This window comes from Phascolarctos cinereus, unplaced genomic scaffold (assembly GCF_003287225.1).
Source record: "Phascolarctos cinereus isolate Bilbo 61053 unplaced genomic scaffold, phaCin_HiC Scaffold_9;HRSCAF=440, whole genome shotgun sequence".
In the NCBI taxonomy this organism is placed as follows: domain Eukaryota; kingdom Metazoa; phylum Chordata; class Mammalia; order Diprotodontia; family Phascolarctidae; genus Phascolarctos; species Phascolarctos cinereus.
Window position 1 is genome coordinate 29,341,091 of NW_027556402.1, and position 18,084 is coordinate 29,359,174.

Here is an 18,084-nt window from a genome sequence, read left to right on the forward strand (position 1 = left end):
TTTCTCAGTAAGCTAAATGAATTGTTTAGGAACTCAATAACATAAACAAATTCTTCTCTCAGAGCAGACGACCTTGACACAGTTGGTAGGAGCTTTTGGCAAGCTTACAAAGTTAAGGGAATTGCCTTGTGTCCCTCCTTTTCACTCAGAAATAAGAATTCTAGGTCTTAGCTTTAAAACAGTAACTTCAAATAACTTAGTTAACAATTTTGGTAATTTTCATGAGTGATAGTTAAATTATTTTAGCTCTAAACTGTTCTTTTAATCATAGGCAAAGACAGAAATACCTGATATTCTAAATGACAGTTATAAAACATCATAGAACAAGATTAACTGGACTTCATAAAATGATTTAGCTGGATTTACACAGTTGTCTCACTATCTTTGTTTCTTTTAGTTCACGTTTTAATAACATCTAAATTATTAAAAACTGCTTGACATAACACATAAAAGTGTACCAATTTGTAATGAGACTAGATTTTTAAAACTTGAAACATGCATATTGCTAATGTTAATGAACTAAATTATCTTTAGATTGTGTTCCATATTTAAAAACTTTTCTTTTTGATTTGAAGAGGAAAACTCCACCCCAACCTGGCCAGGGTTGGAATTCGAGAGGAAGAAAATATTTTTCAACATAATCTTTCAGTCTTACACCCAAAGCTTTGGCCAGAGCTTTAGAATGCAAAAAAAGAAAGAGAATTTTTTCTCCAAAAGTTTCCAAATCTTTTACTCTCAAATCATCTATTTCTGAAATTTTCTTGCCTTTTTTCAAATTATATAACCTGAATAATGAAGTACATTTTCTCCCATTCTCTCCCCCATCCACCTGCTCCCGGGAATGCAGCTGGTATTAGGGAGCGAGAAGGGGAGAAAGTCACTAACAGCATTTCAGCACAGACCATCATTCACACAGATACAGACAAACATAGAACAAAATAACAGGGAGAATCCAAAAGCGAAAAACTTGTCAGAAATTCCCTATACAAATGAAATAATACTATTTTTATTTTATTTTATCTTTTCTTTTCATGGTATTCTAAAACCAGGCAAAATCTTTCTTAAGGTTTTGGTTTTTATAAAAGGAAACTTTTTCACTTTGTAATGCTTTTCTACTTCCCCTTGGGGATTTTTGAAATTCCTTGAGGAGGGATTTTTGAAATTCCTCATGGCACATGGTGGGAGCTTCCTTTGTTCTCACAGCTCCTAAAACTTCCTCATTCTTTGTGCAGCTAATATCCTCCCATGGGGGAGGGGGTTCTGGCCATTCCTCTGTCTGCTCTGTTCTTAATTCAGCTAAACCAGGATATAACCTATAAATCTTGGGTCTATTCTCTCTCTCAGGAGATCCAGCTCTACTATTCTTAGGCAAGCACAAGGAGGAAGTTGTTTGAGTACAGGCAGGGAATTTTCTTTTCTCACCCTGTATTTCAGTTTGCAAGCCCATATTTATAAGATTACAGATAGTAAAAGTACCCAGAGGGACTGATTTAGGGTGTTTGGTGTTATAAAATTCTGTCAATTGTTCTCCCACTATTTTCCATTGTTCTAAATCTAAATTCCCTTCTCTGGGGTGCCATGGAGATTTTATATCAATAATATCTAGAAAGTCTCTTATTTTCTTAGGAGTTACCGAGCATCCCTGTTCCTCAATCACTTTATATATTACTCTAACATTCTGTTCCTTATCTGATAGTTTACCTAGATTTTGCCTCATGATAAGACTTTATCTTACCTCTCTGTAGTCTTCTGCCAGGGGATACGATTTGGAGACCTCTCACAAGGAGGCTGCCTGGCTTCCCAAAGACCTCGGTGTCCTGACCGTGGGGTGATTTCTCAGCCTTTTCTCCTGCCCGGCCCTTCACTTTTCAGGCTAAAGGGGGTCCCACACTGTGGATCATGAGTTGTTTTCTCAGTTTCCTCTGCTGCCTGCCCTTCAGTCTTCAGACTACCAAAGGAGGCCCCACACTGGGCGCCAGTCTGTTGTGCAGAGCTAACTCAGCTCACCATAAGAGCAAGGATCCTATACTAACTTTGAAGGGATAAGGCCAGCTTAACCTTCTATCTCAAATGCTCATTGATGAGGCAGGAGACAAGATGGAAGCAACTCCGTCTAATTTTAACAAAGCATTCACTTAAGTAGTAAAGTAACAGGAAGTTCTTCTCAAGTCATCTATGATGACGTAGCGCTCATGCTATGCTAAGGACAGTGCATGCACACCCTGTGGCACTTATCTGACTCCGATCACAGATAAACTTCTAATGACCGTACAATAACTAGGGGAGTTAAAAATTGTTAAAGATCCATATAATGGAGCAGGAACCAGGTGACCTTTGCTCATAGATCAGCACCAGAGATGGGCCTCCGCCCATCAGTGAGACCTCATGAACAGCCTGTGGCCCTCTACATCCTTACAGATCCCCAGAAAATTATTAACTAGGTGACCCTGAACATTTAATTTCTCTCTAAATTAGTTTCTTCACGTGCAGAATGATAGGGCTGGATCTCTAAGGTCTCATCCAGCTTTCATCTATCATCTTCTGACCTTCATACCTCAATCCCTTAATGAGGATTAAGGTGACATCTCAATGCAATAAAAGCAGAATAGAAGTTCAGCTGGGATCAGGACGCCTTCCCTGAGGTCTAAGCTTGCACAAATCACCTAACCTCTTAGAATATTCATTTCTTTTTCTGCAAAATGGAAAAAAAGAACCCCAACCTCAAAGGATTATTTAGAGGAAAAATAATGTGAAAACTCTAGAGTACTATATAAATAGGAGTCTTCATGATCGTCCACCTGAAAGAAGGGAGATATATGCTGCTTTTTGGACCATGTGTCTAAAATGGGGCAGGCTCCCCAAGCAATGCCAAATTTGAAAAGCAGGGCCCTATCTGTTTATCTCCTGTGGTTAAGAATGAGGGGATATAGAAACAAAAGTGAAAAAAACCCTGCATTTACATTTCATCCAAAAACACCAGCACACACAGGAGTATGTCAACATTTATAAGTAATTAAGGAATTTTCAAAGTAATTCTAAGAAGTGGAAATGAACAGGGAACATTGTAAGCATAGAAGGCAGCCTGTGCAGTGTTTCAGGAGACCGACCAGTGTGTATGAGTAACAGCAATGGTTGGAAAGGTAGGTGGGAGCCAAGTCAAAAAGGACTTTAAAGGCCAAAAAGAGGGGCATATATGCAAGCCTGGAGGCAACAGGAAGCCACTGTTAACTTCTTGACATAGTCAGACCTGGGCTTTAGGATTATCAGACTGTGAGAAGTATGGAGGCAGATTACAGAAGCTTGAGTGCTATTTCAATAATCCAGGGGAGAGATGATAAGTGCAGGAACTAGAGTTGTGGCTGTGTAAGTGGAGAGAAAGGGACAAAGGAAAGAGGTGTCCTGGGGATAGAACTGGCAAGAATGACACAGAAAAAAAAACTATGAAGTTCTATGCATTACAAAATCCTAAAAAACTGGGGGCACATTTGGTATTTTTATAATTACTTCCAACCAAAACATAAGCACTCAATGGCTGGCAAAGTTGCTGGGAAGAAACATAGTAAATGAAGATTTGCAATTTTACTATTTAAATTTAAATTTAAATTATGAAATTAATTTAATTTTAATTTAATTAAATTTTAAATTTACATAATTTTAATTATGATTTTAATTTAATTTACAATTTAAATTTTATGATTCAACTGAGGAACCACAGAAATAGTGAATATCAAAAATTCATGAAAACATGGGGATGCATGTAAGGAATGGTGTGGAACAAATAAAGCACAACCAAACATACACACAATGATGCCTATGCCATACGGGATATCGGGGATAGTAATCTGAAAGGCAAACAAAGCTCAGGTGAAATACAAAGGACCATATGGGCACCACATCATTAAGGATGGAGAAAACAGATTCCAGGACAGAGTAGGTGATGGGGCGTGGCCCAAGCCTAGGTCTTCACCCCTTGCCCCAAAGGGAATCTGATTCCCATTTGTCTACAGTCCCCAGCCCTCATCTCCCTTTGAAAGCCCTAGCCCCACCTTTTCAATCTCATTCAGATGCCTTTCAGTTCTTTCACTGTCTATTCAATCTCTTAGACAATCCAATTGAATTCTCACCTAGACCCTCCTCTGGCCTCCAAAGTTACTTTAGTATATAAGATCTACCCTGGCCCCCATTCAGATGCTGAGAATCTCAAGCCCCAAAGGCCGAGCCTTTCTCATGCCCGCTTGTTCTCACAGGCGTCACCTGTCCTATGTGATTTATCACTAATAAACTTTTCCTCTGGCTGGAAGAATATTTGAGTTGAATTCTTTCAGACAGGGCCCGGTACTTAGATCTTGGGGTTCCAGCAGCACCCCAAAACCTCTAGACCTCTTCATAGGGATACAAAAAGAGGCAAAAGACAGTACCTACCCTCAAGGAATTCACAACCTAACTGAGAAAGTAACCTGGAAGAATGGACAAACAATGGAAAAATAGAACCCTGTTGTAATGAGCTACAATGGTAGCAGGGATGTTCAAAACATAAATGAAGAATGACTCCAAACTATCTATAAACACAGCCTCAGAGAAAAACAGAGCTTTCACACAAACTCAACTAGAATTACTAGAAGAAATGACGCAAGATTATTTTTTAGGAGCGTAAAAATGTTTTTATAAGTTAAATAAGAACTCTTGAGGAAGAAAAATTGGAAAAGAAATGAGAGCTCTGCAAGAAGGAATTAGAAAGGGAATTGACAGTTTGGTACAAAAGGTACAAAACCTTGCCCAAGCAACATGTTCCCTGAAAACCAATATGGAATAAATTGGAGCTGATGGCTCTATGAAACAAGAAATATTAAAACAAAGTCGAAAGCTGGAAAAAATAGAAGAAAATATAAGGTATTTCATAACAAAAACAACTAACCTGGAAAACAGACTGAGGAAGCAAAACTTAAGACTCATTAGAATACCTGAAAGCCATGACCAAAAAGAAGCCTAGCTATCCTACTTCAAGATGTTTTAAAAAAAGCCCATACCTCTTAGAACTAGAGTGAAAGGTAGAAATAAAAAGACTCTACTATTCCCTACTGAAAGAAACACAAAAGTGAAAACTCCCAGGCACATCATAATCAAAATCCAAAGAGGCCAAGTCAAAAGAAAAATACTGAAAGCAACCAGAAAGAATTCAAGTACCAAGAAGTCACAATCAAAATAACACAAGATTTATCAACCATCTATAAAGAAGCAGAGAACTTGGAATACGATATTATAGAAGGCAAAGGATATGGGCTTACAACTAAAAATAACATCCAGAAAAACTAACTATAAGGCTACAGGGGGAAAAAATAGACCCTTACTGAAATGGAAGACTTCTAAGTATTCCTGATGAAAAGACCAGAGTTGTGCAGAAACTCTGAAATTCAGATATAAGAGTTCAGGGAAATCTAAAATAGTAAACATGAATAAACAAGGATAAATAATAAAATAAACAAGGATTACACTAATACAGGGAGATGATAATACATGTGCCTCTCCATGCCTAATCATCATCAGAGGTCATAAAGGGAATCTAATTAGACAAAGCCCTGGGTGTGGCTCTGTTACCTTAAAAGAAGAGGAGAAAAGACAAAGGGAAAAGGGTAGGGAGGGGACAGAAGAATGTTGGGGAAAATTATCTCATATAATTAGCATTTACAAACAGACATCTATATAATTCAAGGAAGTGAGTGTGGGGCGCGGAGGGGTTAGGGGAAATAGCTCCCATAGCAACCTGATTCTCATTGTCATCAGGAACTAGTTAAAGGAAGAATACACATACATACACACCCACAATTGAGTACAGAAAAATAGAAGGGAAAAGGAGAAGGAGGGAGGAGTAATTAGAGAGAGGGTAGATTAAGGGAGGGATTAAACCTAAGCAAAATAAACTCTAAGATTGTACAAAAATACTTGTAGCTCTTTTGGAGGTGACAAAGAATGGGAAACTGAGGGTTCGTTCATAAACTGGGGAACATTAAAAAATTACAGTATATAAATGTGATAGAACACTACTGTGTTATAAGAAATGATAAAGGGAGTTTCTGAGATGAAAATTACAGAGATTACAAAATAACACAGACAAATTTTGGGGGGAAGGCAAACATTGCCAATTTGAATTTTTAAAAATTATGAATTTTTGTAACAGGGTTTGTTGTTCTTTAGTTCTTAAGTGGGGTGTGGGTGGGGAATGAGGAATAAAATGCAGATTTCTGCTTATTGAAAAAATTTTTAAAGGGGATTAAATAGTGTTAGGAAAATTATTTGCCAAAAGTTAAGAACTATTGTCATTTGACAAAATGTCAACAAAATTATCAAACTGTTTATAGGACTTTCACTTTTTTTTCTGTGAATGTCTTTCATTTAGGAATATTATAAAATTGTAAGCCCCACTTACTTGCATCCAAGATTTCCAAAGTCATGGGGCAACTGTCCCTTTGGATTTCACTCTCTCAAAGTAATGACAAATAAATAGAATAATTTAATTAATGAATTTAGTTCTGGCAGATTTGTTCAAAAAATGCAGATTATTGAATGTTTCTTCCACAAATGCTTTGTAATTTTTCTAGAGCAATCCAGCTTGCTCTCCTCCTCCTGTTCCACTCTAGACCTAGCTCACCATCCATCTGTACTGTCTGTCCCACAGCTACATTATATGTGCATGTATATATACATAGTTGTGTATATATGTATGTATACACATATGCAAATATAGACATATATACACACACATATACATACTTCTAGCCTCTCTATGGCAATTCTATTACCTCATGGACTACTTGGCCACTCCTAGATCCCTCCCACAGTCTTTCTGTATATAAGGTCCATCTTGTCTCCATTAAGATGCTGAGATTCTTATAATCCAGCCACTGCTTACCCATGTTCAGACTCCTTAAGAGTCTGCCCAATATAATGGTAGTTCTAATAAACCTTGTCTTTGGCTGAAAGAAGGCTTGGGTCTAATTCTTTCGGACAGGATCTGAATGTTGTGATTTTGGGGCCCCAGCACCCCTGAATCCCTAAACCACATCAATACTGTATGTGAGCAATATGTAAGGCCACTGAACAGGTGGGAAGTGTTTTCAACACCAGACAACTTCATATTGGATCCTGGAAGTGATAGGGAGACACTCGAGTTTACTGACTAAGAGGATGACATGGTCAGACCTGTGCTTTAGGAAGATAAAATTAACAAAGGAGTGGAAGAGGGACAGAAGCAGGGGAGGTGGCCTTGAGGCAGACAGACCATATGTATAAGTGTAGGGGTTGGTAAGACTATGTTGTGTTATGTTGTTGTTGTTGTTGGGGTGGGGGTGGAGGAGAAATGTATTACAAATTCTAAGCCTGTGTGTAACAAGTCATTGGGTGTTCAAGCCCTTGATAGAGTTTTGCATTCAGTTTCTAGCTTGGGATATGCCATCTGATGCACTGCTGTTCCATCTTCCCAAAATTCCTTTTCACAGAATCTTAGGTGGAGATGTGTGTGCCTCACTAGTTAAGCTAGAGATCTAGAGATAGATAGATAGATAGATAGATAGATAGATAGATAGATAGATAGATACATACATACATATACATACATACATACATACATACATACATAGATACATAGATAGATACATAGATACATAGATAGATACATAGATACATAGATACACAGACAGATACATAGATAGATAGATACATACATACATAGGAAAAGGGAAGATAGATATCTAAATATTTATAGCTAGCTTGTTCTATCAATAGATATAGATAGATATGTACACACACATATATGAAGCTTGCCTATAGGGTGTTCATTCCAATCCATGTTGAAATCTGGGCAACAGAAATGCGTTGTCAACTACATCTTTTCCTTCCAAGGACAGGTCAAACTCCTTTGAATGATAACAGATCTCTTCTAGGAGACTGGCTGCAATCAACATAATGTCATCTGCATATGAGTTTCATGTGAACCCACTTTGACCTGGATTCTTAGTTGGATCTCCATTATAATAGTGATAACTTTGGTGAGCATGCCCCTCCCCACCCAGTTTGTCTTGCCCTAAGATTGTTATCAGAGGGTCACTGAACTTTCTCACTCATCATTAAAACAGCACTTTTATCCTGAAAAGGCTAATTAAATGTGTTTATGATTCAAAAATATCTCCTAGGTAGCATATGACTGACAGTCACTAGACATTATAAGGAAGGATCAGCAGATTTGTAACACTTGTTCTGTTAAAGAAAATGTCAATTATATGTAATACATAAAAATATATAACAATTGTAATATAACATTATACATTATTATATAATTATATATAATCTTTAGGTTTGACAATTCTTTTAAGGACTATGTTAGACAAGATAACCAGCAAACTTCTGTGTGATACAAAATATTTACATGGTCACTCACAACGTCATAAAAAACTATAAAAATTCTACAATTTGAAAGTCTTGTTTAATGAAATTAATGACATCAGTGACATTCTGTAGCAAGTTGTACACTTCTGTCTTACTGGTTTGCCTTTGAATGATGCAATCAATGAATTTCATGGTGGCGCTATCTTTGTAAACATACCCAGGAATTTTTTTTTAAATCAAAGCAGACACTCCATTAGAGATTACATTGACAATTTTATCCTTAAAATACACTTATTTTTTTAAATCCATTTATCATTTAGACTGTATCTTTTTCAATATAGTGGGATATGGGACCAAACTGAGACCTTTGCCCCAATTTGGGCCCCATTTGTCTACAGACCCTAGAAAACCCCTGGACTGTCTTTGAATTCTCCCACTTGATCAAGGAGGTCTCTAGCGTTCCCCTGAGGCCATAAATCAATTAGCCTTTCATAGTGGCTACACTTACAGTTACCCTTAACCAAGCCCAGCCCTCTTTATGGCCCCTGGCAATTTCCCAGGCTTAATCCTAGCTAGGCTCCATCCAAGTCCCAGAAATTCTGTTCACCCCAGTTTACTGGCTACTCCCATTCAGATCTTCCTTAGACCCCACCTCCAGTCACCCCAAACTACTTGGCCACTCCTAGAACCCTCCTACGGTCTTTCTGTATATAAAGTCAGTCTTGTCTCCATTAAGAGGCTCAGATTCTTAGAATCTAGCCAATACCTCACAGACTCTCAGATTCCTCAAGAGTCTGGCTAACATGTTGGATCTTCGACAAACCTTGTCTTCCTTTGGCTGAAAGAAGGCTTGGGTCTAATTCTTTCATGTGTCATGATCTCCGGGTCCCAGCACCACTAAACCTCTAGACCTCATCAAGTACATCTACTCTCTCCTGAGTTTTCCTCCCACCTTAACATTTTCAGTCTCTTTTGCAGGAACATTACCCATGTCCAGCCCCTAAGTGAAGGCGTACCCCCCCCCCCTGCAAAGCACCAATTCTGTCACTATAAACTCTTTTTTAAAAAAAATTATTTTTAATTTATGAAATAAAACAAGAGACACTGAGTGATGTACCCAAGGTCATACAAGTAGTAAGTAGCAGCATGAGGAATATTCATGTACCCCATTTTTCCCATGAGACCACTCCCACTGGTCTGATGATCATTTCTACAAAAGATGATTTCCAAATTCAGCTCTAATCTTTCTTCAGAACTCCAGTCCCTCAGATACCTACCATCCCTACCTGCATGTCCTGTTTTAGATATACAAAAATAATTTTATCTTTCATTTTAAACTCAAAGCCCCTTCAAGTTTCTCAATTTCTGTTGAGGATACCACTTTCCTGCACCCAAGTGTGCAATCTCACACTCGACACTTCCCACCCCTTTCACCCAATTAGTCACCAACCTTGTCCTTTGCCTCAACAAGTGACCTCTTGTATTTGCCCCCTGTCACTGAGCCACTCCCCTAATTCAAGTCTTCATCACTTCTTACCTGGATTTTTTAAATTGAAAGTGTTAATATTTAACATAAAATGCTCCAAATGCACAGAGAACAGCTTAAAACAGAAACACCTACCAAGTCGTTGATCCCCTAGAAGTCACCAAAAGAGACTTTGTGAAATATATAGTTAAGGAGGAGCAGGTTAAAGTTAACTGAGGTAAAGCTGTCTATTAAGTGAAATTTATTGAGTTCACCAAATTGGCTACCTGGTTTCCCCCAATGAATTTTGGTTGTTCAAACACAAAGCAGATCTTGGGTTCAAACACAAAGCAGACTATAGAAGCCATTAACCAGAAGCAGATCTGACTGACACCAGCAAGAAGCACAAGATAAACTTCCTCTAGCGTAAACAAAAGTGGGCATCCATTCATTTATTACATTTTTATTTTGAACTTAAAGCCCAAATAAAATGAGCATCTGCATATACATGAACAGAACAGAAAAAGAGGATGGTACCTGAAATTGCAAAGTTATCCTGCTTATCTATGATTTCTTCAGGTCTTCTGTCTGTTCATTTCTACGCATTTAAAAAATGCTTTAATAAGCCTCTCTTATCTTTTTTTGGAGGGGGACAATGCAACCACTAGTCCCCCTCTCCTTCCCATCCCTCCCAATTGAAAACCAAAAAAGAGAAACAAAATCATAAGTTTAATGATCATTTCCAAGCCATTAATTCCCAGATCTATATAGTTAATACTTGTCTCTTCCCCGAGCTCCAGCACCACATCAGTTTGTCAACTGAACACTTTTAATTGGATATCCTGTAGACATCTCAAATTTGCCATATCCAAAACAGAATTCATTATCATTCCCTTCCAAAACCACTCCTTTTTAAAACTTCCTTATTGTCAAGGTCAACACCTTCCTTCAGACAGAGTTGCTAGGCTGGTTGGTTTTGAGGAACTTCTCCCCATCCCCCTTTTAAAAATCCTTTATTACAAGGGTCTAGCTAAGGGTTATATTCAGAAATGAAGGGGATATGTTAAAAAGGCATCAATAAAAATAAGATCAAACAAACAGATATAGCATAGCTTAAAATATTTCTGGAACAAAGCTAAAAATATATAGTCCTTAATCAGGGACAGAGTTCACCTAAAGAGTTCTTATAAAATTATCTTTGCCTGAAATTTTACAAATCTAATCAGAACTTTAAACTGAAAACAGAGAAGATGAAAACTATATAGAGACAGAGATGTATATAGATATATAGTACCTATGTATGTATGTAGATATATATATATATATATATACATATATGTATACACACACACACACACACACACACACACACACCCAGTGTAACATAGGAAGAATAAATAAGATGCCAGGTAACTACAGGAGATAAGATCTAATAAGGGGCCAGTAACAAAAACCATGACAGATATATTAATTATGAATAATAATAACAAAAGATATGAACTAAAGAGACTAACTTCAACACTGTAAGTTTTACTGAGATGATGGGATGTAATTCATGACTGAAATAAAGCTGTAGTAGGTATACAAGGCATCCTGTTCAAAAAGAATGAACAGATAAATAGACTAGAGGAGGGAAGAGACGTAGGAACAGAAGTGGTTCTCGCTGGAGCACACTATAGACCACCAGGACAGAAGGAAGTCATAGATACACCATGTTTATGCCACAAGCCTGGCAAGGAGGTTCAATTATCCAATAATTTATGGAGCTCCCTCTTTGGTAAAAGCAGAACAGTGAAAAGACTACTGGGTTGCTTTAATAATTTCTTTTTTCAAAAAGGTAGGGACCACAACTAAGCAAATAGCAAGCTATTTCTAGATCTGATTCTGACTAAAAGGAAATGGCTGCTGAAATAAAAATAATGGTAACTGGGGAGGAAATAACCATTCCTATAATATAATTTGTGATAAAGAAAGTGAATAAAACAGTTTGATATGCACCCTAGATTGTGGAGGGCAGCTTTCAAAAAGTTCAAACAGGTCATGTAGGTACCCAATGGACTAAAAATTCTGCAGGGAAAGTCATCCTGGGAAGCTCTTGAAAATGAAATTCTAAAGAGGCAAATAAAGGCAAGAAGCAAGATGCCTAAAGAAATGGAGAAAGGTGACTGGAACTTTAAAATACATGTAAGAAGCAGAGCCAATGATGGAAAAATGATTTAAAAAAAAACAGAACATAATTTTAGAGGAATAGCGTCAGTAGTCCTAAAGCTCAGAATAAGCAGAGATGAATGAGCTTTAAAAAAAAAAAGAAAAAGAAACAACCAAACTCTATGTTGGAGGAAAAGGGATTGAAAATGATAGGACTTCTCTAATCAACAGTGATTTAGGTGGTAAAGTAGATAGAGCACTGGCCTTGGAGGTCCTGAGTTCAAATCCAGCCTCAGACACACAACACTTACTAGCTGTGTGACCCTGGGCAAGTCACTTAACCCCATTGCCAAAACAAAACCAAAAAAAACCAATGATAGAGTATTTTTTCATTTGACTATAGCCTCCTCCAAAGAAAGAACTGATATTGTCAGAATACAGACTGAAGCATACTATTTTTCACTTTCTTTCTTTCCGTCTCATTCTTTTGTTTCTGTTGTTTAAATCTTCTTGTATAAAATAACTAATATGGACATGTACAACCTGCATCAGATTGCTCATTCAGGGAGGTGGGAGAGAAGGGAGGGATAGAATCTGGAACTCAAAAAAAATTTTTTTACAGGTAATTTGGTATTTTTTATTGTGGATTTTCCTTTTTTCCCAGGTTTTAACCATACAGTACAATTTATTTTGTGTAAAATAACTTGAATCTGGATGCATCTTACAAAAGCAAAACAGAGACAAGGGAAGTCCTAGATTGGACAACGGCAGCTCACATATGTGTCTAATAATGTGGGAACTGCGTGAACTATACTGACGCCATCTTGTGACTCAATTCTGGATCTAGTTCAGTTCCCTTTCTATTCAATTATGGGTCTAGTCCAATTTCTGTCCTGTGAGAAAACTTAGGATGGGAATCGCGAGAAAACGTTATTGCATTGTTTGGACCTCTCCCTGAGTGGCTGGGAAGCTGGACCACTTCTATCTGTTGCTTGATGGAATTTTAATTAAGGACCTAGGTTACCAGAGACTCAGTCAAATCCAAAGACTGATGCAGGGAGTTTTCTCACAATTACATCTAAGCAATCCATATCTTATCTGAAAATCGGCCCTTGTCTAGTCAGTTACTATTTTCACATTCCTTTGATTGAATGCAGGGGTGGGGAACCTGTGGCCTTCTTGGTTCTGAAGTGCAGCCCTCTGACTGAATCCAAACTTCACAGAACAAATCCTTAATAAAAGGATTTGTTCTGTAAAACTTGGACCCAGTCAAAAGGCCAGACCCAAGGACCGAGAAGGCCACAGGTGACCTCAAGGCCACAGGATGCCCACCCCTGGAACAGATGCTTAGGGGAGTGGGACACCTCTTTTTCTGATTTCAAAGAATTGGACCTTTTTGCTCTCCTCCCAATTTGGAAAGTCCCTAATCTTTCTTCCAATTAGAACTTAGATTACTTAATGTTGTATCCTGTTAATTTTTTTTAATGCACAAAATCTGTTTCCCTGGTCTCATTTTGTTATGCAATTGGCATGCTACAGGGACAATTCATTCATTTTCTTTTAAGGGTAAGCTCACTAGGCAGTACCCCCTACTGGCCAGAAGAGGTAACTGCCAGCACTAGAGCAAAATACTTGAGGGTAAAGTAAACCTTAAGGTAGCTCTTTTCTAGCATAGCCAGGAAACGCTGATGAGTTTGCAACCAATAAGCCCTGCCTACTTTTATATATTGTGTTAATATGGTAAAAGCTAGTGAAAATATTTTCGGTTAAAATTTTTTAACTTACGTACTAATTCAAATAGGAACTGCAATTCAGCTCAGGTTAGCTTTGGATTTGGCAATTATATTACACGAGAAATGTAGCAAAAGAGAAGAGCAGTATTGGTCTCTTCCTCTGCTAAGCAAAGCAGAGTTGGAGGGCTCTTTGTCTCCAAAAAGGTATTTTTTCCACTAAGAGATTTTATTTTAAGGGTGTGGCCTATGTTCAAATCAGATGGGTGTCAATGCTAAAAAGAGGACATGTCAAAATGAGATTAGTTAGAACACCTGTTCTATGCCCTTATGATGATGCCTCTAAACATACAACAAAAATTTGTTCTTCACAGTTAAGTTTTTCTTACTGCCTCACTTTATAATATTCATTCTTCAAAATAATATGGTTACATTAATAGTACAAGGACCCAAACAAATTCAAATTACTGATAGTACATATTAGCCATAAGAACAGTAAATAGCAGTACTTTTAATGTTATACACATCAAAACACAATGAAACGACAATTATAAACCGGATGCTGTTTCTCTATTTTCATTAGCAACATATTCCTCTCATGGTAACCCAAGTTTGTATTCCACCACCATGTGTGGTTCTCCCATTATTTCACTTTGTGATGGATCATTGAAGATATCTTCAAATCTAATACTCTCATCGTTAGCCCTCAAAATATCCAGAGAGAGGTTCGAGCTCTGAAGAAATGGAAGACGCTGGACCTGTTTCACTGCCTTGAATTCCATCTGTAACTTCAAGGGAGCATACAGGCCTTGGATATTTCTCAGTGTGGAAAAATTCATTTTATCTTGATTGAGCTGGAAATTGTTTTCTGATAATTCAAGAGGGCGACTTGGCAAAAGTTCATTTTTGACGCAAGAAAAACCCCTCCGAAGAATATCATGGTTTCCAAAAGGAGCACTAGCTGAAAGTTCAGAAACTAAAATACCGTCGTTTAGCTGAGATCCAAGTCCTCTGGTATTCATCTTCGATCCCCCTACCTGCAGACCCTGCGCTAAACCTTGTCCTCTTCCTCGTCCCCGTCCTCATCCGCTCCAACTCAAAACTTTTTTTAAAAAAAAGTTTAAAATTGTTTTCACAGTGTAACTGGGGGAAAATAAAATATTAAGAAAATAAAAAGTAGATGTGATGTTTAAAAAAAAAAAGAAAATGGACAGGACTGATGCTTAGAATGGATGAGACGATGACAACAGACTGCTGACAGAGGACCTAAATCTAATCAATTCTTTTGGTTCTGTTTCCTCTGTCAAGGGAATGATTTTTGGAATAAAAAGACCCATGGATCCACACACAGTTTTAACAAACTGTTAAGGGAGTCCATGGCACTAAAAAAAGGTTAAGAATCTCTGCTGTAAAGAAAGAACTTTGAATTTCTTTAGCATAAATTAAGATTGTGTGTTCAATAAACACAAATTACAGTAGGCCCATTTCTCTATTTTCATACTGTCCTGGGGCACAGTGGATAGAGTCAGGAAGATTCATCTTCCTGAGTTGAGATCTGACCTCAGACACTTACTTGCTGTGTGACCCTGGGCAAGTCACCTTGTTTGTCTCAGTTTCCTCATCTGTAAAATGGGCTGAAGGAAGTGGCAAACCACTTAAGTATTTTTGCCAAAAAAAAAAAACCCAAATGGCATCACAAAGAGTCACACACAACTGAAACAAGTGAAGAACAACTATTTTTCTAAAAAAGAAACAAGAGTCCACTAAAAGATAATCTAATCCATCACATAAGAGTTGGCAGACTCTGAAGGGGCAATTCAACTTTCTGTAAAAAAAACCAAAAAACCAACTAAGTACAAATCTTATCCTTATGGATGTCATTTGCCTAATGAATTTCATACCACTATTTCACCAATCGAATAGTCAAACCACGGAAAGTCAAAGCAAGTAGCAGTACCACCTTCCTCTAAGCACAAAGCTTCCTTGAAAAGGCAAAACAGTATCTGTGTAGGCACTGCTCCATTCAGATAGAATGCTGCTACCTTCATCAAGCATCATAAAACTGCACAGAGCACTTGCCAAGGTCAGGTAAATACGCCACACCCCTGTCCCTCATTATCTCCTAAAGCAGCAAGCATTCACAACAAGCCTGCTGACAAGAATGCAAAGCTGAACGGATGTGCCCAAAGGACTTCGATGACATGTGTTCTAGCAAATCACAGTCTTTTAACTTAACCTCAAGAAAGACATTAAAATATTAAGACAATTATTTAGTCAACATAAAATTTCCATTTCTATAGACACTTCAAAGACAGAGACCTTTGATCCTTTTAGATAACACTGCATGCAGGGGGGGATGGTGGAGTGATTACTAGACTTGGATCAATGGACCTGAGTTCAAACTCAGTTTTGCTACTTACTAGCTATGTGACTTTGGACAAATGACTTCATCCTTCTGGGTCTAAGCTGTTGGAGTAAGTAGCTTTAAGTTTCTTTCCCCTCTCCAAGTCTGTGATCCTATATTCGTGAAGGACTTCAAAAATTAGGACCCTCACTTAAGGAAAATGAGGTTCAGAGAAATATAAGAAATCATAACCTCTAGTTCAGGGATTCTTCAACAAGTATTTTTTAACTTTATTTTTAGTCTAGGGAATAAAACAAGCATTTCCGTAACATAGTACAATAAAAAAGATGATTGTACATGAAACTGCAAATCTACTATACACAACCTGCCATTTTTTTCAAACATACAACAAAATTACCTTGTAAATTTCCTTTTTTTTTTCCATTCCTCCCCCCCTTGCCCCAGAGATGGCTACCATTAGACACAGATGGATATGTAAAATTATTCTATATATACTTCTATGTATCATTTCTAAGCACTTGCTATGTGCCACAAACTGTGCTAAGCACTGAGATTACAAATACTAGCAAAAGGAAAGCCAATCTCTGCCCTCATAGAACTTATATTCTAATGAGGAATGAAGAAATTAACAAGAACAAGACTGCCATTTCGCTTTTCTTTACATCCCTATTACTTAGAACAGTGTCTGGCCCTTTGGAAGCACTTAATAGATGCTTCTAAGAGGAACCAACCAATCACAGGAAGCAGCTGTAGGGGTGCCATGATCTTCTGAAATAAAAAGGCTCACAGGTGAGAAGGGAAAATTCCAGGGTGAGAAAGCAGCTGTTATATGAGAAGAAAGAAGTCCAAGGAGTTCAATGCAAAGCTGGAAAAAGAATGAAGGGTTCTTAACCTTGAATCTAGGAGTTTGTTGCTGTTTTTAATATTTTGATAACTGAATTTCAATAAAAATGACTTCCCTAGTAATTCTATGCATTTTATTTTATGAATAAAAAAATAATTCTAAGAAGGGGTCCGCAGGTTACACCAGACTGCTAATGGGGTCGATAACACAAAAAATGTAGGGAACCCCTGTGTCTACGCAAATGCTTTGCACAATGCCTGCATCTATTCAATTTATGTATGTGTGTATATATATGCACATGTGTATATATATGTTTGTGTGTGTGTGTGTGTGTGTGTGTTTATGACAGTAAGGTAGGTAATGCATTAACTAAGCACTTTAGCACTGTGCTAGAAGCATGGTAGAAAAAAGCCAAGTGCTACACGGATATAGAAGATGAAAAGTCCAAAGACATAGATCCTTTATGGAGGATTTTACACAAGATAAGAAGGCATGGATTAGTTAAAGCTGCCCTGTATGATGCACAGAATACAAACAAAACTAATTTACCATTACATATGCTAATTAGCCAAATGGAAACACTAATTAAAGTTCTATTTGCTAATACTTACAATCAAATTTTATTGATCAAATGCATAAAACATTAGTTTGTTGCAACTGAAATTTAATAAAAGTGTAAACTCTGTACAAGATAACATTTATTAACAGAGGCATGCAGCCTGTCAACAAAGGGTCAGTGGCTTGACTCCATCTATGCCAAACACCCTGAGAAAAAGGGATAGCTCCCTTTCTAGAGGTTTTAAGGAGTACAGAAGAACAGAACAGGGTAGACGACATCATGAGAATATAGACAACATGACTCGTTACAAAGCTGTATGATTGGTTGGAAGTTTATATAATGGGGTCTAGCAACAACCCCTCTTCTTCTCTCATGAGACTAGGAAGTGCTCATTGTGGAAGCACAGGTGAAAGATAGCGGCCCAGACTTTCAGAGCAGATCAGACATCCCTGAAGGATAGTTTAGTGGTGTGAAGATGTTAGTCCCAACTCCCTTTGTGTTCACACACAGCCCTCAAGATCAGCTAAATTCTTTGAGATAAGAAAAGACCAGTTATTAGTCAGAGAGCTGGATTTCTAAAATTAACCCATCACA

At 37.6% G+C, this 18,084-nt stretch overlaps 1 protein-coding gene and 1 pseudogene across 7 annotated transcripts in view; both read right to left on the minus strand.

Moving 5' to 3' along the window:
* ABCG2 (ATP binding cassette subfamily G member 2 (JR blood group)) overlaps positions 1 to 18,084 on the minus strand; it is a 93,476-nt gene that overhangs the window by 52,589 nt on the left and 22,803 nt on the right. The gene's annotated exons all lie outside the window — the stretch shown is intronic.
* Positions 14,214 to 14,776, minus strand: LOC110209697 (proteasome maturation protein pseudogene; annotated as a pseudogene).